The sequence below is a fragment of the Anolis carolinensis genome, chromosome 4, assembly GCF_035594765.1.
Source record: "Anolis carolinensis isolate JA03-04 chromosome 4, rAnoCar3.1.pri, whole genome shotgun sequence".
Lineage (NCBI taxonomy): Eukaryota > Metazoa > Chordata > Lepidosauria > Squamata > Dactyloidae > Anolis > Anolis carolinensis.
The window spans coordinates 98,158,593-98,185,035 of record NC_085844.1 but is presented as its reverse complement, the minus strand read 5'-3'; the positions used below and the strand labels follow the sequence as shown (position 1 = coordinate 98,185,035).

At 40.9% G+C, this 26,443-nt stretch overlaps 1 long non-coding RNA gene across 1 annotated transcript in view; it reads right to left on the bottom strand.

Moving 5' to 3' along the window:
- Positions 1–664: 664 nt before the first annotated feature.
- LOC103278583 (uncharacterized) overlaps positions 665–26,443 on the bottom strand; it is a 58,540-nt gene continuing 32,761 nt past the window's right edge. Inside the window, exons 2-3 of the long non-coding RNA XR_506170.3 lie at positions 11,884–11,941; positions 665–1,876 (exon numbers count right to left, since the gene is read on the bottom strand). This is a non-coding gene — a long non-coding RNA (uncharacterized LOC103278583). The remainder of the gene's footprint in view (positions 1,877–11,883; positions 11,942–26,443) is intronic.

Genomic DNA, 26,443 nt, shown 5'->3' with positions numbered 1-26,443 from the left:
AGTCTAATCAACTTACTCATGGTTGTTGTTGCTGTGCCAACTTATGGCAATTCTAAGACAACCTTATTATCAGGTTTTCTGGAGCTGAGATGATATGATTTGCCCAAGGTCACTCAATGGGTTTCCATTACCAAGCAAGGAATCAAACACTGGTCTAGTGTCATAAACCAACACTTAAACCACTATGCCACATTGGCTCTTAAATACTCTTGGATAATTTGGCTCAAAAAGTCTCTCAAATATTAATAACTTCTGTTGTGATATAAGGAAAAACTAAATATATAGGATAAGGTTGGTTAGCTCGTAACCCAATATTTGCCTTGTTCTGTTAATACCCTCGTTGTGGGACTAAGAGCTGATGCTATGCCGCCTATATGTTCTGCAATTTTACTATAATGTTCCTATAACTGAGTCAAGTTTGCCCAATATTTACTGGATTTCTTGAAGGTATCATGTGTAAAGAAACAAAGCATTCAGCTACCTGTTAGTTTAAAGAGAAGCCAGAATTTTAATAAGTGTATTTGGAAGCAGAGCTGTGTGATCTTGCCTCTTTTTTAACATTTGCCTTTGGTTTATAATGACGTGCTAAGAAAGGAAAACCCAGCTCTGTCTCCTAAATTTGCATTTTAAAGGAATATTTCCTGATGTTGAAAAGAGCCATGACTGCAGTGCAGGAATATTTTATTCAAAGTTATACAAGAAAGTCAAGTGGGGGAGGAGAATAAATTCAAAATATATTTACACAATAGAAATAGCAATACCACACAGTAATGTAGTAATAGAGTGATATGCAAAGGATCGTTACCTTAACATGGTGCTGGGGCTTGCACGCCTCAATGATGCCATGAGCTAAACCGTGAAGGGGCACCCAAGACGGGAAGGTCATGGCAGAGAGGTCAGACTAAATACGATCTTGCCATGAAAACTAAATGGATCAGTACAACCAGAGAAATGTTGGAATACCATCAGAAGATAGGACTCCCAGGTCGGAAGATGATCAAAATGCTACTGGGGAGGAACAGAGGACTAGTCCAACTAGCCCTAGATGTGATGATGCAGTTAGCTCAAAGCTGAAAGGAAGGCTAACGGCTGACGGTGCTGGAGGTGAACGACAAATCCAGTGTTCTAAAGATCAACACACTATAGGAACCTGGAATGTAAGATCTATGAGCCAGAGCAAAGATCTATGAGCCAGGGTTATTGGTGAGATGTCAAGATTAAAGATAGACATTCTGGGTGTCAGTGAATTGAAATGGACTGGAATGGGCCACTTCACAACAGATCACCACCAGATCTACTACTGTGGACAAGAGGTACACCGAAGAAATTGAGTAGCTTTCATAATTAATAACAAAGTTGCTAAAGCAGTGCTTGGATACAACCCAAAAAATGATAGAATGATCCCAATTTGAGTTCAAGGCAAGCTGTTTAATATCACAGTGATCCAAATATACGCCCCAACCACAACTGCTGAAGAAGCAGAATTAGATCAGTTCTATGAGGATCTGCAGCACCTAATACACCAGGAGATGGGAATGCTAAGATGGGCAGTCAAATGACAACAAATGGATCACAGGCAAGCATGGTTTGGGACAACAAAATGAACCAGAACATAGGCTGATAGAATTTTGCCAGGAAAACTTACTGTGCATAACAAACACTCTCTTCCGACAATCCAAAAGATGGCTTTATACATGGACTTCACCAAATGGTCAACACCAAAATCAGATTGACTACATCCTTTGCAGCCAAAGGTGGTGGACATCCATCCAGTCAGTGAAAACAAGACCTGGAGCTGACTGTAGTTCAGATCACGAACTTCTTACTGCACAATTTAGAATCAGAATCCAAACGTATGGACTTCAACAATAAACTCCTGCAAAGAGAAACATATTGGATCTTCAGATTATGGACAGAATATCCACATGGTTTAAATGAACAAAATTTGTATAGTTGTTATATAGAGAGTTGTGGTTTTATTCAAATTATCCTAATTACACTATACATCCCTATTTTCATCCCTACAGCTTTAAATGAACTTCTCTGTCTCCTTAACACCTTATGTACATCGTCCCCCTTTAAACTGAGGGAACTCCCAGAGGGAACACTTCTAATTGTGTTTTTCATACTCACAATTAGAATCAAACACACAGCAGAGTATCCCGTAAGTACACACTTATTCTGTAAAATACATTCACATCTTGAAAAAATATTTACTTTTTGTATATGTAATTTTCAAATGCTTACAGCCACATTTTGTTCCTTTGGTCTAGATCCCACTACATATAAAAACCTGTATCTCTAAGAGGAACAAATGTCAAGTTTATAACTTTGTAAGTACCTTAAATGTGTTTTAGTATATAATGTTCAATGTATATATTTGTAGCAAATGTTGATGCATACAATTTCAGACCACCAGAAGAAGCCCTGGAGAAAGGCCAAAACTGGTCATGGGTGGCTGATTCATGTTCAACTCGGCATAAGAACACACGATGTTGATACTATTTCAGAGTGATTGTACAAAATTTACACAATATTGTTTGTGATTACTGTGAATTTGAACAGTATAATAAGTTTAATACTCAAATTTTCGCTGAATTTATTTATTTTCTATTTTGTATATAAGTGAGCTATTTGTGTTGAGGACACGGAAATAGGACCATACGAATGGAACAAACAGAAATAGGTAGCGATTTTATACAAATGCACAAGACTACTACATACCTTTCCAGGAAAGCTTTTAGCATTTACCTGGGACTACTGTCTGTAAAGTATCACACTAATATTGTCTACAAATACAATAGACAAAATCTGCAGGGAAAGTGAATTGAAAAGAAACTGAACAGCGCATGAACTGAATCTAAAATTGCATCTTTAAATAAGATGTTAAGGAAATTATGTTGGTTTCACAGTGGATAGTCCCACATAAACATATATACAGGTAGCAGGTTCATTCTGTATTTATGAGACGCAATTTTTTATTCTCTCTTAAGATACTATGCTGAAGGTCATTCCTCTGCCCTAATTTTTAATGTGCATGTAGCTTTGCACTAAGGTTGAAACTTCAAGCTAGGCACATCACAACCATACATTATTAATGAACACAGAGGAAATAAAATATCATGAAAAAAATATTCCTTCAAATTCTATATGTTTATATGCAAGGACTTTGAAAAACTATTCTTGATTTACTCTTTTAAAAGCTGAAAAGTGGAGTAGGTAATTTTAAAAAATACTGAAGCAAGAAAATAATATATCATTCACAGGCTTTCCTCTTTATTTTACCATAAATTTCTGGAATAACTGAAGACATGTTATCTGTCTATCATCTATAATGACTTAGATGTGGAGATTTCAAAATACACTAAAATAAACACAAAAATATAAAATAGATGATGTTGGGTTGGAGTGAAATATCAGCCTTACAATATCTCCCAGGAGAAACATGGAACAAGGAGTCCTGAAACTGAGCAGGAAGACAACAACAAACAAACTAAATCTTTGGTGAAGGGATCTACAAATGTCCAGGACTACTTTCAATCCAACCTACCTAGATAAAGCTTATTCCAAGTTTCAGTATTTTATAGAACTTCTAAATTATGCAATGACAATATGTTCATGAACCATATCTAAAACATATGTACTAATCTTTATCTGAGATCTATATGACCAGCACAGAATGTACCCAGAGCTTGTTTGTTGCTTACAAGGCTGTTCTCAGGGTCCAATGCTGTGTATGTAACCATAATATTAAATTATTGGCCCTGGGTACTTAATATTGCAGTTACCGCTTTTCTATCACAGCAAAAATGACAGAACTCAGCAAACAACATAGTCCATGGGAAGATGTCAGTTATAGTCAATATGAGGTTGATCAGACTCACTAAAACAAAGCAAAATGCAGCTGAAACTTTATTTTTTTCCTTTTATGCCAGCAATGGTAGATTGGACTGCCAAGGAAAAGTTTGCAAAACCAGGTACATTTTCAATGTGCATCTAAAACTATACATTGATGACGTAATGTCAGCTATGGCAGTTAGTAATAAACCTGGGTCACAAATTGATAAGGTTCCAAAGGCAGCAGACCTTATCCCTTCATAAATACCTATATGAGCACTATGTATGAGCTTATTAAATAATCTACAGCTATATTAAAAGGAGGTTGGCTTTAAAAAAAAAAAGCTATTACACCATAATGGAACATGTCGAACTTCCGAACAAAAAATATTCCACATAGTGGGTGCAACTATGCTAAGTACCAAAAGGGCCTCTTCAGATGATCTCAAGGCCCAAATGGATAGACAAGTCAGAGGGCTTCATAAACTAACAATAAAACCTTAAGCCTGGTCTGGTGGCAAATAAACAGCTAAAGGCATTACATGCTGAAAGCAGGATGCCCAGTAATGCATTCTATATCAACAGCTGTTGACATACTAGTGTCACACAGAGCATACTGCAGACATCTAGCCTTGGGATTCCCCCTCCAAAGCTCCATAGTGGCGTTCTCAAGCACCAAGAAGCTAAGGCAAGCCTTGTGTCTCTGTATTCAGACTTTTATTTTATTTTTAGGGCTAAACAGGAGGCAGTGAGGGAAGAAGGAAAATGGCCAAGCCCACCACCACACACCAGAAAGGCGGAGTTTCAGTCCCACTGCCAGGGCCGATTAAATGCCGATTCCTCTCGCATTTTGGGCAGTGTGGAAGCAAAAAGAAACATCATTGCAGTGGTTAGAAAAGGTTGTTTGAATCTGGTTTCAGGAACCTGGCCCTAATCCAAATGCTTCACATTGAAACCATAAATTGATTATCCCACTGGATAAAGATGTTTCTAAAGTTTGTTGGAAATGTGAACAACAAGAAGGAACATTTTTATCACATGTGGTGAACATATGAAAAAACTATAAGAAGGATACAATGAGGTGAAAATGTTTACTGATTAATATTCAACTATTCAGAACTGTTTGTTTTGGGAATTTTGGCTGCCAGCAATGTGATGCGGCTGCTAAGAAAGCCAACGGGATTCTGGCCTTCATCAATAGGGGAATAGCGTCTAGATCCAGGGAAGTCATGCTCCCCCTCTATTCTGCCTTGGTCAGACCACACCTGGAATACTGGGCGCCACAGTTGAATTCTGGGTGCCACAGTTGAAGGGAGATGTTGACAAGCTGGAAAGCGTCCAGAGGAGGGCAACTAAAATGATCAAAGGTCTGGAGAACAAGCCCTATGAGGAGAGGCTTAAAGAACTGGGCATGTTTAGCCTGCAGAAGAGAAGGCTGAGAGGAGACATGATAGCCATGTACAAATATGTGAGGGGAAGTCATAGGGAGGAGGGAGCAAGCTTGTTTTCTGCTGCACTGCAGACTAGGACACGGAACAATGGCTTCAAACTACAAGAAAGGAGATTCCACCTGAACATCAGGAAGAACTTCCTCACAGTGAGGGCTGTTCGGCAGTGGAACTCTCTCTCCCAGACTGTGGTGGAGGCTCCTTCTTTGGAAGCTTTTAAGCAGAGGCTGGATGGCCATCTGTCGGGGGTGCTATGAATGCGATTTCCTGCTTCTTGGCAGGGGGTTGGACTGAATGGCCCATGAGGTCTCTTCCAACTCTACTATTCTATGATTCTATGATTCTATGAATCATATAGAAAACCTATGAAAGATTGCTTCAGTAAATAACCACAGTAGCAAGACGGTTGTACATGAAAAGGTGCTGTGATGTTACAAACATGGTGTTACAAAGGACATCCCCTAATGGTGTCACTAAGCAAAACACCTTAAGTGTCAGATGCAATTGAACAGACACGGCCATTCAAACAGAAAAATGAAGCGAGTCCACCGCACCCACCCCCAACACACAAAGAGCTATTTTTGAAGACAGTGTTGTCACTCTTAGATTCCTTGCTCTCATCCTGAAGACTGGAGAAGATAACCCAGACTTGATATCTGGGCGCCCAAATGAGCAAGAATGGGCAACATGTAATCTTGGGGTTACACCAAACTCTAGCAACTTAACAGTTCTTAAAGCCCTCAGCGCAACATACTTCATTAGGCTGCCTTTATCCTGGAATTTTAAAAGTGAACTGCTTTTTTTGGAGGTTTCCAGGAATGGTGAATCACGTTTTGAATTAGTCATAACCTCATGAGATGAGTTCATAACCAAACCAAGAACTGAACTCGGGATTATCTGGCTAGCACTCTTTTCACTCTATTTTGGAAAGAAAGAACCGTATAGGCCATTGTGTTATTCAAAGCACAAATATTTGACATTTTGGTCAAGGAAGTTCAAGCTGCTGCAATTCATCCAGGATAATCTTGCTAGGCTTACCTGGACCTCATCAGTTTAGGGCTCAGCATGCTGATAGACCAGACAGGTCCTCATACTAGCAGCCTGCATCTCTCTGATTTAAGATTCATTGCAGGAGTTCTACTTAGTGTGGAGTAAATCTGAGATATTTATTACAATAATGTACTGTATTTCGCTTTCCAGCCTTGCAGCTTAATAACCCACTTGTTTATTTGGATGTAGTATGTGGAGTGTTGATATTATAGAGAGGACATCTGTTCACGGATCCTGGTGGGCAAAGAGTAGCAGCTCCAGCTGTGGAAAGATGGTGACGGCACAGAGGTTATCACATCCCCTCGAGACTCCTAGCTGCTGTGTAACTAGGACATACGGCATGACAGATTGTTTGAGAAGCAAATATAATGTAGCTGAGTTGGAAATTTGACATCATTAAGCCATCTTTCCGCACAGCGATCAACATATTTGCTGTTTAAAGAGAAGCATCATTTCAGATCTCTTAATGGTAAAGAGTTGTTATTCTCTAGTCTCTAAAGAGATTATAGTAAGGAAGATGCCATTTTCATGTTGGCTAATATTCAAATAATAAAAGATAATGTTCCTTGTGAAAAGCTACATACATTTCTAGTGGGGCAAAAGAAGAAAGGGAGAGAAGCCAGCATCTTCTCCTGTTGAAAAGGAGAGTGTAGGTCAGAAACAGGCAGGCCTGGATATGACTGTATGTCATACCCATGCACATATGTATCCAGAGTTCCACCATGCTAAAGATCAGGTGAGATGAGATACCCTTGAGTATAGTCTGTAATGCACATTGATATGGCACTCTTTCATATTTTGAATCAGAATGCCCTCTTATAATGCCAAATAATAATAATAATAATTTATTTGTTTGACCAGTCATATGACCATTTCAAAGTGCAACATAAATAAAAACAAGGCAAAAAGGATGGGAGGACAGGCAGCTGACCATCTGTTTGCCGACAATATCTTATTTTCCTGATTCTTCTTTCAGGAAATGTGCTCTTTTCTTGATAGCTTTAAGGATAAAAAAGGCCAAATTACATTTATTATTATTATTTACAGTATTTATATTCCGCCCTTCTCACTCCAAAGGGGACTCAAGGCAGATCACATTACACATATAAGGCAAACATTCAATGCCTTAACATAGAACAAAGACAAAGACAAACGCGGTGCTCCAAGCTGACCTCGAACTCATGACCTCTTGATCAGAGTGATTTGTTGCAGCTGGTTGCTTAACAGCCTGCGCCACAGCCCGGGCCCAGTGTGATGGTACTGTAACTACATTAATTTCATCTTATAAATTCCTAGGATTTGTACGTTAAGGAGACATGTTTGTAGGTGACACCGTACTACTATGAGAAAACAGCAGACTTGGAAGGATTATTGTAGAAAGAAAATGAAGAAAGTTCAGAGGAAAGTTTACAGCGGACAATGAAAACAATGAAATACTTCAAGATTTTTAAAACCGCAACTCAGTCATTACTCACAAGGGAGACTGCAGTCAGGAAATCAGAAGAAGATGGACTTGGAAAGGCAGCTATGAAGGAACTGGGTAAGATCCTGAAGTGTCAAGATAATATCACTGATATTAAAGTTGGGATAGTCCATGCCATCATACACATGTTCTATATCTACGTATGATTAGTCGTGAAATCTGAGCAGTGAAGAAGGCTGATTGGAAGAAAATCAACTCATTTGAAATGTGAAGCTGGAGAAGAGTTCTCCAGATACCATAGACTGCTAAAAAGATGAGTAAATGGGCCCTAGAACAAATCGAGCCTGAACTCTACCTAGAAGCCAAGATGACTAAATTGAGACTGTCATATTTTATTATTTATTTACAGCATTTTGGCCATATCATGAACCAACATAGCTCACTAGAAAAGACAATAACACTTGGAGAGATAGAAGGCAGTAGAAAGAGAGGAAGACAACATTTTAGATGGATAGGCTCGATCTAGGAAGTTACAGCCATGGGTCAGAAGGATTATAGGCATGTTGATGATAAGGTGACTTGAAGGGCCTTCATTTATAGTGAAGGGGCAAAGACACATTGGTACTCTTATGATCTCTCTGAAGGCAGGAGCCCCTTTTGGGGCTGAGGGCAAGGTTAGGAAAGACACAAAAAGTTGAATCGTCAAACTGCAGAAGCTGTTTTATTGTGAGCTTAGCAATAACGACAAAATGCATACAGGAATGAAATCAAAGGATTTGTCGCACCCCCAAAAGGGTTGCAAGGCTTTTTATCATTATTACAGAAAGTAGAAACATATTCTGATTGGCTTTCAAAAATCAATAATCTCTTTGGATTAACAATTGATTACATCATCAGCATCTTTTCCAACACGCATTTTTACTGGTTTCTTTGTTCTAACAAGCAAAAGCAACATAACAATGGCTTTCTTCATGTTTCCTGACCCTGAGCTGCACTTACGTGGCAGTCTTATCTACTTGCTTGTTTCATTACTAGCATATGAGAAATTTAGGGAGTGTTGGCTAGTTTCCTCCTTGAGAATACAGAGAATAATAATTTTCCTGTGGTAGTTTTTTTTCTCTAAGCATTGGCAGGTTTTGGTTAACGGAGGCTCTAAATCAGGACATATTGGACTTGCAATCATTAGAAAATTTATATTTAAAATCATTTCTCTCTCAACAGGGTCAAAATTGACCTAACAGCATCAGCAATTTGAAATTTTCAGCCAGAGAACTCCTCTGGCACCTAACCAAGCTACTGATGACCATCACCCCAGCTTTCAAATTGATTTAAAAACGCAGCGGAGAGTTCCGCCGGTCACCCGCCAAAAGAACGGAGCGGGACCGCAACAGACTATTATTAAAAGACCTTTTTTCCTTCATTTCCCTCTTCCCTGAACTATGTAACAAATCCCCCAATAAAAGTAACATTTATTTTAACAGTAACACTCTCTATCTGGTTATTTTGTATCTTTTCTCTGACTCCCTCCTTTGCATGCAGTTTCTCTCCCTCCCGTCCCTTTAAATCCGGATGAGATTTCTCGGCCATAGATTAACATGGCGGTCGATATAAATTGGCTCATATCTCTATCAAAATTACCCCTAGAACGCTCCTCTTTTAGTCCTAACCCTTTCTAAGGCTCCTGACTCGAAGACAACCAGCAGAACCGGAATCGGTCCAGTTTTCAGCACCTCAACAGCTGACTGTCAAACGGGACCGACGGCTCCTTTCAAGCTAAACTGCTGCTTTATCCCGGGTTTTCCTCTCCCCGCGACTCGCGGAATGGTTTTCCCTAGCCCCTTTCTGTGTACTGGGGATGGGGGATCGCTCTCTCGCGGGGGAGGCATAGTTCTCCAAGGACCCTCACCCTCTACAGCTGCCAGGAGGTGACGGACGGGTGCCCTCCACGTTTCATTCATACATTTCATGACTTTATGAAGGAGAAGAACACTCTTCCCCAGACCTACCCCTGGATTTATGAAATCTTATACTTCCAAAGACTGCAACCCACATGTGCCCCTTCCCATGCCATCTCTATGAATTCCTTATGAACTCTTTTTCCTCATGTATTTGTGAATTTCCATATTCTGTGTACTTGGACACTCTCATGACTCACTGTTGTATGAATTTCCATATCGGGTTCCCCAGATGTTGTGAACTTCGTCCTTATCAAATGTTTCCTATTGCTTATATCATTCATGATTCCCCTTTATGCAATGTCACCCACCTTTATAGGATTCTCCTTTATTTCTTTGAAACCTATCTATCTGCCTATATGTATTTATACTCTTTGGGATCCCTGGAAAATATGTATTCTTCCCAGCAGGGTTTATGTTCCAACTTTATTTTTATTTTCATTTTATCCCATATAATTGTCAAATCATGAAATCAAATGGGAAATATTATGACCCCAACGTGAACCTTAGTCCCATGACCCAGACCTCCCCTTCCCAAAAACAAAAGGATAATCTGCCACAGTTTAATCCAATCTCATTCCGATCGCATGGACAATATAGGGCGAGCCACCAAATTCCTAAAGGTGACTCACCCCCAGGGCAAACATTGTCATATCCCAGGCCAGGACGCCGCAGGAAGGCACCCTGTGGGGCCGTCAATGACGGCTCATCACCAACCATCACCACTTCCCGTCTGATGCCCCAAAAGACATATCTAAAATCTGTGAACGTGACAGGACCCCGGACATCCTTGATGGGTGTCATAAATTCCTTTAGAAATTGGCTGGGCCAGAATTAATCCGATGTTTCCTGTCCGGTCACCTCATTGTTTCAATAGCTCCCGCCTCCTCCTCTCTGATTGGCCCGAGGGAGGACAAAAAACGGCTCCCCATTGGGCCAGCAGAGCAAGGCGGGAAACGAAAGCCCGCCTCGTTCCAACTCTCAGCCTATCCGCGACCAGATGGGCAGGGAAGCGGGGCGGGAAATTCAAAGGGCTGTCAGACCAAAACATTGTATAAATATGACTTTATTTGAAACATATGTTACGCTAGTAGATTGAATGATCGCTATTAGCGTCCTTTTCAGCTGAATTGCTCAATAAAACCTCCTTGGCGGATTTTCCTTCAACTTGGCGGACCTTCTTCATTTCAGGCTTCAGGTTGTATTGCGGCTTATATTCTTCTTTTGGCTTCGCCAAGGTCCGTTCCCTCAGGACCGGATCGGCTTCCTTCTAAAGGGGCCCGATCCCCCAAACGCGGTCGATAACACTACAAACTGCAGGATTCCATCGGATGCTATCATGACAGTTAAAAGTAGAATCACAGTGCTATAACTGTCTTATATAAAAATACCTTTGAGATGTAGCATGCTAACTAAACAAATCTTCTGTTATTCATGGAGTCATGTTCTCCTGATACAAACAGCTATTGCAAGTGAGGAGGAACTGGAACTAAAATGACTTGCATAAGCTCTCATGCTGTTATATTGCTCATATGCCAATAAACAACACATGATCATCTTAAACATTGATTGCATGTCTAGGATGGAATAAGGAAAGAAAACAGGTCAGAGAGCCAAAGATTTGACCATTTTATGACTTGGGTCTTAATGGGACTGCCTACACAGTGTTGGGACTTACAGCCAAGAAACACGATTTCATCCCATACCTCGGACACTAGTCCATGGAGAGATCTAAGTTATCAGTATCCCTTAAAAACGTTCATAGTTTGGGAAACATTGTGACCTTGTTTCAGAAGGAATGTCCAGATAGTTGACATGATCTGTATATTACTTTGCATTAAGTCTTCCCCATATATAGTGATAAGTCAATCACTTAAATTGAAAAAAGTACATGTAGGCTGTTAACATATAAATGGAACCATCCACCCCTGGAAAGTTAAACTGTACAGCAATTTCTGCATAAATAAAGTGAGTTGAATGGATGTCTCTGCCAGAGGACTAGCCAATTAATATTCTTTCAAGCACCTGAACTACTGCTCCAAGGTCACTCATCAATTGGAGTAGTATAAATGACAACAAGACACAATATATATGGTCATTCAGTGATCTGAATAACAAACCAGAGGCAGTTAGCAATGATAAATTGATGTCCCTATGGTGAAACACTTACTATTTAAGACCATACTTAAGACTTCTAAGGTTCAGTTGCAGCTTCTGTTCCTGTTAACCTGTCAAGGCAGGAAGAAAAAATAGTTAATTATTTATTACTGTTTATTTATATGTATTTATATCCATGTTTATACGCCACCATATAAAGGAAAAAAACTCTCACTCTGAATCACATAATAAACCAGGTGAAGACAACAATAGAATAAAAATTTACAGACTTCAGAATATTTTAATTTTAATAATTAAAATCTAGATTTTTATTTGTAAAAAGGAATCGCTAGACATTTAAACACTTCAGAAGTAGAAGAATACAAAGATGTCTGGATGTCATGGCAAGCAGGTACTAGCTATCCATTGCCCTAGGGACTAAATCTACCCATTATACATGGATGGTGAAGCCCTGACCAGACTGTGCTACTCTACCAGCAAAGGGGGAAATTCATGTCTGTCTGTTTTCTTCTGAAGAACCTCCATTTGCACAAAAAAGCACCAGGTCATGAGGAAATCTTCTACCCAGCTTCAATTTCTATAGCCAGAAAGGTTGTGGTTTCATGTTGTCTTCCAGTGAGGCAGCATTCAAACATACAAGAAGAATAAGTAAAGGTAAAGGTTTCCCCTGACGTTAAGTCCAGCCGTGTCCAACTCTGGGGGTTGGTGCTCATCTCCATTTCTAAGCCAAAGAGCCGGCGTTGTCCATAGACACCAAGGTCATGTGGCCAGCATGACTGCATGGAGTGCTGTTACCTTCCCGCCAGAGCGGTACCTATTGATCTACTCACATTTTCATGTTTTTGAACTGCTAGGTTGGCAGAAGCTGGAGCTAACAGCGGGCACTCACTCCGCTCCCCAAATTCGAACCTGTGACCTTTTAGTCCGCAAGTTCAGCAGCTCAGTGCTTTAACACACTGCAACACCAGGGGCTTCAAGAAGTATATGCAATAGTAATATAATGGTATATGTCAATGATGGGCAACCTTTTGCACTTGGTGTGTCAAAATTCACCAAAAAACCTAGCATGACTTGGGTGGTGTGTCACTTCGAGAAAAAAACCGTAACTTCACAATATATATAGTTTAAATAACAAAAATATATAATTGTAATATATAACTGTATTTAATAAATCAAAAACTATTTACTACAATTATTTCCATGTACAACAATCTATGGTACCTCTTGCAATTTCCACACTGATTTCTCTCTATTGTAGTTTCAATGTAGTCATGAATAATGAATAATATAATAATAATAATATAATAGTAATATAATAATATACTACAATAATAATAGAATATATATATATGTGTGTGTGTGTGTGTAATGTGCATAATTCCCATGGAGTAAACAACAAAACCACTGGACCAAATCACACCAAATTTGGCCACCAAAGACATAGTCATCCAATCAATCTGCATGCAGCAGCATGTCAGCAAAAATGGCTAGGCGTGTCAGTGCTGACACGCGTGTCATAGGTTGGCCATCACTGGTATATGTTGACCTAGAACATTAGTATCATTGAGTCATAGAATCATAGAGTTGGAAAGACCTCGTGGGCCATCCAGTCCAACATCCTGCCAAGAAGCAGGAAAATCGTATTCAAATTACTGTTACAACATTCAATTCAGAATTTCCAGAGTGGTTCACAATGAGTAATAAAGGGCTCATTAAAATAATAATAATCATTGGCAGATACCTATAGGACATTAATGTAAACACAAAGCAAGTATCCAACAATAATTTGGTAAGTGAAGGCATCACAGCTCAAAAGATCCTCTCTCCTGTAGCTAAATGCAGGACAATGGCACAGTCTTGTTAATGAAAATTGTTCAGTTCAGGAAATGAAGCTCAATATATTTTTGAAAGAATAGCATTGGGGTCTTTTTATTTTAAAAATGTGACATTTACACTTTAAGGCTGTTTGCGGATTTAAATTCATTATTGAAAGCCTGACTAGTGGCACGGAATGCCAGTTGTTGTAGCCAGAACACATTGAGACACAAAGAGTTCAACTAGCATTATCTGACAATGATCAGACTTGATTACTATAGTGCATTGCTCAAGGCTGGGTGGCTAACTGGAAGTAGGCAGTGGAGACAGAATTCAAGAGTGGCTATGAGCTCCAGTGGCTTCGATTTTGCTTATGAGCACTAGTTAGTAGAAGTTATTTATGGAAACAAATTTCAAGGCTTGGATCTTAGAAGAAATATTTTCTTCCACATCATTAGGTCCAATGGTAGTGTAGCAGTGAGTTCACTTTGAACCGCATCACACTGAGGTCCAAATCCATGGGGCAGCAGGGGGATTCGCCATGCAGCGTGGCAAATTTGTGGGGCAATAAGGGGAAACCACTGCCCCAAGGCCCTTATTGTTGGAAATAGCAACCTTCTACAAGCCTTCTATATTAGTTATTTGTTGTGTATACAGTTGAGATTGCTTACTATGAGGGCTGTCCAGAAAGTATATTACGTTTTGGAATTAAAAATTAACGAAGTATAGGATAAAATATTTATTATATGCAGTTAAAAGCCATACTTCAATAGTACCTTTAAACATAGTCCCCATTCAAAATTAGGCCCTTTTCAGAACTATTAATGAGTTTACAAAGTTCCTACCCTCTGCAGTTTCCCGCCACGTCCTAAAACTCAGCCAGCTGAAGAATGAATGCAGGAGGGAGGAGCAAGCAAAACACCCGCTCTCGCTTCTTTTGCAAGATCTCAAGAATCAAAACATTGAGCCTTTCCCTTCCTGTCAGCTCAAGGAAAAGGCGTGGGTTTATCTCTCCTCGCAAGCAGGAGCAGCCAGAATCGGCCAGGACTGTGGTTGCTTTCAGAGGCGGTCCAACCATAAGGTGAACTAGGCACTTGCCTGTGGCGCCATCGTCCCAGGGGTGCCATCGTCCTGAGAGGAGGGCACCACTCTCCACCTCCTTCTCTTTTGGGCCTTCTGGTGGCCATGCTGGGCCTCCTGGTGCCCGTGCTGGGCTTTCCGGCTGGCGCAGACCCACCTTCGCACCACGGGAGCCCACCTTTGGGGCCTTCAGAGATTGTGAGGTCTGTAGGAACTTGGAAGCTAGGTATGTGGGGTTTATATATCTGTAGAAGGTCCAGGGTGGGAGAAAGAACTTTTCTTTGAAGCAGGTGTGAATGTTATAATTAATTACCTTGATTAGCATTTAATGGCCCTGTGGCTTCAAGGCCTGGCTTCTTCTTGCCTGGGAGAATCTTTTTTTGGGAGGAGTTAGCTGTCCCTGATTGTTTACTGTCTGGATTTCTTCTGTTTTCAGAATGTTGTTCTTTATTTATTGTCCTGATTTTAGAGGTTTTTTTTAATACTGAGGGCTATCTGGGTTATCTAAGTCCACACTGCCCTATATCCCTGTTCAATATTTAGTGCTAAATTTGCAAATATAGTAATTCCTACTTAACATTACCATGTATTGAACTGCTTTTTTCTATTGATTTGTTGTAAAACATGATGTTTTGGTTCTTAATTTGTAAACTCATAATATAATTTGATGTTTAATAGGCTTTTCCTTTATCATAGAATCATAGAATCATAGAATCATAGAATCATAGAATAGTAGAGTTGGAAGAGACCTCATGGGCCATCCAGTCCAACCCCCTGCCAAGAAGCAGGAAATCGCATTCAAAGCACCCCCGACAGATGGCCATCCAGCCTCTGCTTAAAAGCCTCCAAGGAAGGAGCCTCCACCATAGTCCGGGGGAGAGAGTTCCACTGTCGAACAACCCTCACAGTGAGGAAGTTCTTCCTGATGTTCAGGTGGAATCTCCTTTCCTGTAGTTTGAAGCCATTGTTCCGTGTCCTAGTCTGCAGGGCAGCAGAAAACAAGCTCGCTCCCTCCTCCCTATGACTTCCCTTCACGTATTTGTACATGGCTATCATGTCTCCTCTCAGCCTTCTCTTCTGCAGGCTAAACATGCCAAGCTCTTTAAGCCGCTCCTCATAGGGCTTGTTCTCCAGACCCTTAATCATTTTAGTCGCCCTCCTCTGGACGCTTTCCAGCTTGTCAACATCTCCCTTCAACTGTGGTGCCCAGAATTGGACGCAGTATTCCAGGTGTGGTTTGACCAAGGCAGAATAGAGGGGGAGCATGACTTCCCTGGATCTAGACGCTATACCCCTATTGATGCAGGCCAGAATCCTGTTGGCTTTTTTAGCTGCTGCATCACATTGTTGGCTCATGTTTAACTTGTTGTCCACAAGGACTCCAAGGTCTTTTTCGCACACACTGCTGTCAAGCCAGGCGTCCCCCATTCTGTATCTTTGATTTCCATTTTTTCTGCCGAAATGAAGTATCTTGCATTTGTCCCTGTTGAACTTCATTTTGTTAGTTTCGGCCCATCTCTCTAGTCTGTCAAGATCGTTTTGAATTCTGCTCCTGTCTTCTGGAGTGTTAGCTATCCCTCCCAGTTTTGTGTCGTCTGCAAACTTGATGATCGTGCCTTCTAACCCTTCGTCTAAGTCGTTAATAAAGATTTTGAACAGAACCGGGCCCAGGACAGAGCCCTGCGGCACTCCACTTGTCACTTCTTTCCATGATGAAGATGACGCATTGGTGAGCACCCTTTGGGTTCATTCGCTTAGCCAATTGCAGATCCACCTAACCGTAGTTTTGTCTAGCCCACATTTTACTAGTTTATTTGCCAGTAAAATGTGGGCTAGACAAAACTACGGTTAGGCTTTCCTTATTATCCAACATTTTCGCTTATCCAACGCTTTTATTTTTCAGTGATTGGTTTGGGGGGGGGGCGCCAAAATTCTGTTCGCCTACACTTGAAAAATACCTAGGGCCGGCTCTGGTTGCTTTTCCTCGGAGGCTACACCGCTTTCCTCCACACGTGGGTTTACCTCTCCTTCCGAGGAGAAGCAGCCAGAGTCAGCCAGGGCTTAAGTGGGTGATGGAGCCTCCACCACAGTCTGGGGGAGAGAGTTCCACTGCCGAACAGCTCTCGCAGCGAGGAAATTCTTCCTGATGTTCAGGTGGAATCTCCTTTCCTATAGTTTGAAGCCATTGTTCCGCATCCTATTCTGCAGGGCAGCAGAAAATAAGCTTGCTCCCTCCTCCCTATGGCTTCCCCTCACATATTTGTGCATGGCTATCATGTCTCCTCTCAGCCTTCTCTTCTGCAGGCTAAACATGCCCAGTTCTTTAAGCCGCTCCTCATAGATCATTTTAGTTGCCCTCCTCTGGACACATTCCAGCTTGTCAACATCTCCCTTCAACTGCGGTGCCCAGAATTGGACACAATATTCCAGGTGTGGTCTGACCAAAGCAGAATAGAGGGGTAGCATGACTTCCCTGGATCTAGACACTATACTTCTATTGATGCAGGCCAGAATCCCGTTGGCTTTCTTAGCAGCCGCATACGTGATCATGAATTAATATGATTGACAAACAGAATGGCCCTGGATTATTATTTGGATGGCATGATTTTAACTGATGTTTAGTAATGTATGTTTAAATTGTTTGGTTTTTAATTGTAATTGTTTACTTTTTTAATGTATGTATGTATGTATGGCATCAAATTGCTGCCTGTTGTAAGGCCAACTTGGGTCTTCTCCAGGGTGAGAAGGGCGGAATATACATATGATAAATAAATAACTTCCAGAAGGATTTATTATTCAAAGTGCTGGTTATGACTTATAACATCTGATTTAGCTTGCATTAGGGTTAACTCGAAGACTACACCTTCCAATATGAGACTATTTCATCAGCAAGTGAAAACCTTCCTAGGCTTCCTGAAATTAACTCTGGGAATTTTAATAGTGCAGTGTTTTCTGATTTTACTAGAACATGGTATTTTGAATGGATTTCTTTTATATAGTTTTCATTTCTGTGGATAGTTTTATTGTATTTTTATCCTAACATTTTGTATGTTTTTGTGTTTGTCAGTATAGTGTGCCCTTGCTATCTCCTGGGTTTGATTCCAGGATTCCCTGTAGATACCAAAATCTGTGGATGCTCAAGGACCATTATATACATTGCAATAGTAAAATGATGTTCCACATATAACAAGTCAAAATCACAATTTGCTTTTGGGAATTTTATTTTGAATATTTTCAAGCTAAAGATGGTTGAATCCATGGATGCAGAATCCATGGATAGGAAGGGCTGACTGTATTTTCACTGGGTTTATTTTACATTTTGTAAGACATTTTAAGTCTCAGTATTGGGCGAACGTGGGATACAAATTAATATTGAAATATCGTAGTCAGCATCATCATCCTCATTATAACCAGCTCCTTGCATGAGAACTAAACATAGTGTTCTATTTCTGTCACAGATCTCTTCTGGGATTTCTTCCAATCCCAAATGTTTTCCTATTCTATTTAGCAGCACACTGCCAGAGGTGTGCCAGGGAGGCAAGAGAAATGCTGGATCTCTTTCAGTGTGTGACAGCTTTTTTACCAGATTAAACAGTCTCATGGGGAAGGGGGATAAATTATGTATTTCAAACAGAACATTTCCAAGATGCTGCTCTTGGCAGGCCTTTCACTGATAAATGAATGATCGATCTGCTGCTAGAGTTGCTAATGGGTGAATACATTCGAAACGGAAAGAATTTGATTCCGGAAACACACTAGCTAGAAGCAAGTCAACCTGACATGTACACTCCCTTATAAACACACAGTCAATAGCACATCCTGGATATCCTAGCAAGTCTTTACCTATATTCTTCATTTTTTCCTGACTGTTTGCTATTCCCAAACCTTTCAAGAACTTTGGTGCATAAAGTTGCTATCCCACAGCCATCGTGCAATCACTGCTTGTGGCAACACCTTGGCATAAGCAGCTTTGCTATCAAACATCTCTGTGGTTGTACAACTGCGCCAATTTGTTAATCCATAATCCTACATTCCACTTCCACATAACCTTATAAGATGGAGCTCCCACAGTGTGAGGAAGCCTCCCTGCCCATTTCCCCCAACTTTATGAAAACAAACAGCAGAGGTCTTCTGAACTTGAGAGCATTTGTGTCTCTTATGGCTTGAACCCAAGCACCGATCCCTTTCAGTAATGTGAGTATTTCAAATCTTCCTATCTCATTCAATACACCAAAGACTGGCGTATTTGTTACCATCTAATAGAAGTGTGCAGTCTGGGTAAACCTGGAGCCATTTCATGTCCCAGCTTTCAGTGGTGGCCCCGATCCATTTTTGGGAGCCTCCCGAATACGGGAAGGCTGATATTTGTTTTTGCTCTGGGGATACCAAAAGATCCGTTTTCTATTGGTCCATTATGGGGAGGGGCTTCCCAGACCCCTCTATCATTTTAGGCATTTAAGATGTTTGTTCTACTCTAGAGGAAAGACACTCGGCTGCAGGAGAGGCAGGCACGTGTGATTTCTCTCAACCGCACCAGCAGCATGCTGATTCATTTTAAGGAGACCCAGAGAAGGAAGAGCTATGACCTGTAATTCAATAGAGCTATCCTCCCTGGACTACCTCAACATTCCCTCACCTCTGAGGATGCCTGCCACAGATGTGGGTGAAACGTCAGGAGAGAATGCTTCTGGAACATGGCCACACAGCCCGAAAGACATACAACAACCCTATTCCCTCACTTGCTTGCAAGGCTGCAATCTCCTTTCTGCTTGGGGTTTTGCTTCCTTAAAGCTGTCTCTACTTCAACTCTAGAGTTAGAGTTGAGGAAGGAAGACTTCTCTTTTTGTTTACTGGGATTACTATTATTAATTATTATTATTTTCTTTTAGAAGTATTTTCTGAAGGAGAGGAAAGGAAGGAGAAAAAGAAAGGAAAAGGGCAACTCTCTGTCTTCAAGCTCCCAAAGGCAGGTGTGCACACCCCACTCACCATCCCTCAGGTCCCCATCTCCTAGTCAGTCCCACTAAATAAAAAAGAATCATGAAAATAAAGGAAAATCAGAAAGATTCAACTGTGATGCGAATAGGGGAGGAGGAGCCGAGATCAACTCCCACTTGCTTTCATGTCGGGCAGGTTTTTGTATCAGGAGGGCCCTTACCGTTTAGAGCTCCCAAAGGTACGAAAGGATACAGAGGAAATGGGGGAAATGAAATCCGCACACAACCCTACCATTTACCATTTAAAATAGACATTATAATTTAGCTGTTCCATGCAAGTTCAGCTGACATACCCTTCTAAAAACCTATGGCTGTAGCAGGAGGTTTGCTTTATCTTTGGCCTGCAGTCCTAATTCTGTTTGCTTGCAAAAAGGTTCAACTGAAGAAAGGCTTACTTTTGAAAGCTGAGCATATATGAAGCAAGAGGGAGGAAAGCAGCCTGGAGTAGAGAAATGGCAGATGGGGGAGGAATTTTAACCACTTGCCAAGCCACTTTGCAGCTGTGCACCATCATGCCTGGTCTGCCACTACAGTTGCCCTTAAATAACCAAAATTAGGGTTCAATATTTAATCCAGAACTAAATATAGCTCCCAAAAACACATTGCATAAATGGCGGGGAGCTAGATTCACTCCCTATACAAAAAACACCTACACTCACCATTATCACAATAGTCTTGAACTACAAACCACTAAAATACATTTTACTTGAATTCCCATTCACTTTAGCCAAAAAAAGGCTAACTGAAATCTAAAAGCCAATTTAATCAGAAAGTCTACAAACAACAGTAAGAATTTGAGATTTAAGGATTTTTTTAAAAATGCACAAATAACCCCAATGTCATGTGTGTGGGGAAGAGGTTCAGGTTAATATTGGGTGTTACAGACATCCTATTACAGTGATACCTTGAGTTAAAAGTTTAATTTGTTCCGTGACCAAGCTCTTAACTCAAATAACTCTTATCTCAAAGTGAAATATCCACTTGAAATGCTATTAATCTGTTTCGGCCCCCTGAACACCCCCCCCCTTTACGTGTTTTTAAATAAGAAAATATACTTTATACATAACAAATAATGCATACATGCCACGATTAAAAAAGAAAGATCAACTTTAAAATAGTAGAAGCACAAAGTTGTGGCAAGGAAGCACATTTGAGGCAACAAAATCTGTGTTGGCCAGTGTAACAGCAAGGCAAAACCTGCACATTCACATGGAACAATAAAAAAGGAAAGATCGACTTTAAAATGGTAGAAGCACAAAGTTGTGGCAAGGAAGCACAAAGCACAAAGTGAAGAGGAAGAAGCATCATTTTCTTCATACCGTACTCATTCCAGCCTCCCTTCCTCCCTCTCTTACCCCCCCCCCCTCTCTCTCTCTTTTCATGGGGCCAAACACAACAGGAATAAAAACTACACAAAATCAACTAACCCAAAGTTCCTCAAAGTGGACAAAAGCAAAGCAGACAGAAATCTCCCAAAGTAGACAAGAGCACGAGGCATGGAGGCTGCTCCCTTGAAGCCCTAAAGCCCTACACTCTCACACTAGTGCCCCCTCTGGCACTAGCTCTTAACTCAAAATGCTGCTCATATGTCAAAGCAAAATCAGGCTGAGCAAATGCTCTTAACTCAAAACACTCTTCAGTTGGGACATTCTTAAGTCGAGGTTCCACTGTATTTCTGAAATGTCATTAAATAGATACAAGAAAAGTACTTTACAAGATCAATTGAGAATAACAGCTCTAGGGAAAGAATTGTTAAGAGAGTAATGACTGGCATCTTGTTAGTATTTTATGCACATGTAAGTTCCCCTATACATGCAGAAATATCTGTATTCAGTTAACCATTACGTAAACCAATGTACAGAAATATAACTGTTACACATGCAGTTGTACATTTGTGGATGTTTCATAACTACTCAGCAATGCCTTCAAAATGACATTAGGTTTGTGGAATCAGCAAGCACATTGGCAGCTACACAGTTGGTTGCATATTCAGCAAAAGGATGATATAGTGCACTATAAAACTATTTCACTGGTGTAGATTTACATTATACAAACATGGTGCAGGATCTCAACTAAATGTACTGTATTCATTACCCAAACAGAAAGGGCTACACTGAAAATGTATACATAGTTATTAGGAAATAAATGTCATTTCACAAAGTTGCGATAATGTCCGTACTAAATTTCCACAAGAACAGTGCTACATGCCATGACTCAACAAAACTACATTTCCTAAATAGTTCCCTATGTTACAGTGTTGCAAAAAGAGATAATGATCACAGAAGTTGTATTCCTTTCCCCAGAGGAATAAAGGTGGTTATATCATCTCCCTAGTAAAGATCGTATTGCTTCTGCTCCATGCCAGTGTGCTTCTCATGTGTCAAATTGCACAACAATTTATCTATAAACACAAGGGGCCACTGTGCAAACTAGTTTCCTATTAGGCTGAAGCATTTTTCTTCCTCATTCATCCCTCTATTGAAAGGAACAAAATACCACAGTTTATGTCACCCCAGAGGGAGAGAAGACAACATGAGGTCTACCTAAAAAAAAAGTAAGTTGTATGGATGTGTATAATCTCATGCTGTTAATCATTAAGCACACTGCTCTTCATCATCAGGAAAGTATCCAAGATAACTTCACATTTTTCTACCAAGATTTGTCTCTTTCATGTCATATGTTGGCTGAGCTCCTGCATTGCCTTGTATAGCATAAGAGTACTGGAAACAGAACTCCATTAGAGCTCCCCTATCATGACCTAAAGAAATCATTGTTACTTTGATAGCTTTTCTACACACTCAGTGTTGGAAATAGCAACCTTCTACAAGCCTCCTATACTAGTTACGTATATAATTCAGATTGCTTACTATATTGTATGTATATATTGGTATGCCGTCTTTCCCTTAACTCTATGTTGTTTGAGGTTGTGGGAGGGACTACAGACCATGTGACCAGATCTGAGACTATTCAGACTGAGACTCCATTTTGGAAGCCGTTTTCTACCGCAGCACAGTACAGTACAGTGTGTGTTAGAGTTTACGTCCGAAACAGTACTCAAAGAAACCCAATACTGTCCTATCAGCTATCAAAGAAATAGTTGTGTTAATCTTCTGCAGCATCAAAAGGAGAAAGGGAGGAAGAAGGGAAAAAAGAAGGAACGTAGAAGCATCTTTAAGATTAACTGGTTTTTATTTTAGCGTGAGCTTTCATGTGAAGGAAAACTACAGTAAAAAAAAAACTACCAGTTAAGACAAAAAGGGAACTAGGACTAAGGTAGCAATTAAAAAATACCAACCAAGATGAGGGAGAGCTGGAGAGAAAAAGAGAGGGGGCCTGAAAATTTACCGGCTGAAAGCAAAGAACTCAGACGAGAGGAAACATCAAAAGGAACAGGGAGAAACGGGGGGGGGGGGGGGGCTGCTGAAACAGAGGGCTTAAGCATCTTGAGTGCTGAAGAAAAGCAGACACAGCTGGCATCAAGAGAAGAAAATAAAGGAAGGAAAAGATGAGGCAAAGTTGAGAGAATAAAGCGTGTGTACATGCTAAGCTGCCAATCTCCTTGCTTTTAGTGTCTGATTGGATAGAGACCCCAGAAGTTTTCGGAACATAAAAGAAAAAGGAACACAGCAGGGAGTCCCTACACATAGATATAAACACACTTCTTCAGATGTAGTATAGAATTATATCCAGGCCTCAGGATAAAGATCTTCACAGTGGTCAGTTAGGTGATGTGTGAAACAAAAAATCTGCTTTTCCAAAAGTCAGTGTTCCTGGAGTAAAAGTCTTGAGATAATTTATTTTGTTACATGTATGGTAGCGAAGATTCTTGTATTAATACATGTTTGAACAAAGACAACAATAACCACTTGTCCTGGCTACAGGTTACACACCAAATAAATCATCATCTATACAATTAAAGCCTTTGCTATTGCATATGCCAGGTCTCAGATTTGGAATCTTAAGAGAGCCTATTGAAAGGTTGCCACTGCAGGGCACAAAGCCAGAATCCACTGGCACCTTGAATCAGATGAAGATGCAGCACAAATCAACAGACGCAGTAAGTGAAGAAGAGTGTCATTCAAGACAATCAATGTGTTTCCTTGCCAGGCAGCATAACAGGGGTTCAGATTAGGAGCACATTCATGTGAGAACTAATTCTGGCTAGTGCCTGTCTACTTTCTGGAGGACTTAGAACAAGCACGTGCAAACCTGGCCTTGGGGCCACATTGTGGGCCTGGATGGGAGGGTCAGGCCAGGAGGGAGGGTGGCTGGGCACACTCTGGGTTGAATGGATCTGGGAGGGAAAGGGTTGGGCCAGGAAGGGATGGGGCAGGGCCCAGGTCATCCTCAGGTTGTCCTCCTAGCATAAGGATGGGGCTGCTCCCATCCTTATGCCGGAAGGAAAACGAAACATGTAGTGACTTCCCCGATCCTCCCCCCCCCCCCCCAATACTTCTCCCTTGATCTTCGGGCTGTCTTCTCAGCAGGAGAAGGGCGAGACAGATGATGTCTGAGAGTGCTCCAGAGAGCTCACACCCACTGCATGCCTTTCTCAAACTGTACTCCCAGCATAAGGACAGGACTGTTCACCCTGTCCTTATGCTGGGAGGGGGGCGAGACATGCAGTGGCTGAGAGCACTCCAGAGGCCTTCCTCCACCATCCTTTCTGGGTAAGGAAGTGGTGGGCCACTGTGTCCTTATGCCAAGAGGACAGGGAAAATGAGAAGGACCTGAGGTAAGCACCCGGGGGGGCTGCATCTGGTCCCTGGGCCTTAGTTTGCCTATGCCTACTCTAAAGTGAGACAATGTAATTTGCACAATGTCACTCAAAAAGGGCTCACAACTACTGTATGCCTTCCTTAAATCATCCTCCCAGCATAAGGACAAGGCTGTTCGCACCATCCTTATGCCGGGATGAGGGTGAGACATACAGTGGCTGAAAGCACTCCAGAGCTCTCAGCTGCTGTGTGCCCTCCTCCCCCGTCCTTTCTGCAAAAGGATGTGGTGGGTCTGAAGTAAGCACCCAGGGGGCGCAGCCGCCCACCAGCCTTGGTTTGCCCATGCCTGACTTAGAAAGTTCCACTTCTGAGTAATCCTTGCCTAAGAAAACCCAGTGAAAATCATGAGATCACCAGACACTGACAGGTGACTTAAAGGCACATACTACTACTATTGTATATGTTTTGGCCCATGTATTCTACCTCTGAGCTATGCCACCCTATTGCTATGAACTAATATTTCCAGATTAGAACTCTATGAAATTTTGATTTACAAATCCAGCATTACAGTTTGCTCCACTTCTTACTAAATTCATAAAGATCAGTCATGAAGTGAGCTTTGTAGCATTATGGAAACACATTAATATGATCCAGGTATTGCATGGGAGAAATATATGCCCATCTTGGGTTTCCTTTGAAGACTTATCTTCAAAACAGTAAGAGGACACAACATTTTGTACACATGTTAAACTTTAAAAAAAATCTGTATAAGTCTAAATCAGAACATCAAATATCAGTTTGGATAATATGGAAAGAAAGGTAACCATATATTTCGTACATTCCAAAAATAGAACTTTTATGTTTATTGTTTTGATGAATTGCCAAAACTATCCTGCAAATAACATGGAATCAAGCTGTCTTGGCTTCATTCTTTCACGTACTATGCTCTTTATTGCTATGGCATCCAGTGCTGCTATTCATCAAGATATTTCTGTCTCCATTCCAAACAGAAAGAGTTTAAATAATAATCTAGCAGTCAGATCCAGCCATTATAGGGCTTTGCAAGTTTGCTGTTGTCTAAATTATATCAGTGAGTAAAATATCTTGGAAGAGGATCTACTCTCCCATGAGTCCAAAAGACATTTGGCTTAAAATATTCCATTTGTGATTGGATTGTTCACAAAAAACTGAAAAAACAATAACATCTCTAAAGGAAGCTAAATACCAAAAACAAAATTAGCCTTTAGTTTTGGGTAATGTATCAAACTGATTCAGCAGTTCCCAAGTTACCATATTGTGTGTTCTGAATATCTGTTTGTCTGATCTGCCAATGAATCTTCACGTTTTGCAATGTTTTAAGTCATACAACAAAAATGTGTGCTGTGTCCATTCCTCTGCACTGGAATGCCACTTTCTATTACAAGAGGCATTCGTTTCTGCAGGTTTTGATTTGGGGGTAAAATCTATGGTGTTCATTAGAACAGTGGAGTAACACATTACCACTGGCAATATATTTGACAGCCATGGGGAGGGGTCCTGCAGGTGTAGATAATAGGATCACAGAACCTTAGAGTTGGAAGGGACCACAAAGGCCAACTAGTCAAATTCTCTGCAATACATGAAAATACAACTAAATTAATCTTGAAGGATATTCAGTACCATTCAACCTGGCCAACGAAGGATGGCCTTATGTAGAAAGGGGCCAGACTTTGAAACAGCTAGGCTATTCACTGCAATTCAACCTGGCCAAACAAGATTTCCCCTAGATAGAAAACCCTCAGGTTTTGAAGCAACGAGGCTACTCCGTCCCATTCAACCTGCCCAAGGAAGGATGCCTCTATATAGAAAGCGGTCAGGCTTTGAAGCAGCGAGGCTATTCAGTGCAAATCAAATTGGCCAAAAAACCATTCCCCTAGAATGCAAGTGCCCAGCCTTCCAAGCAGCAAGCCTATTCCATTGTATTCCAGCTCACCAAACAAGGATTTGCATAAGAAGAAAACGG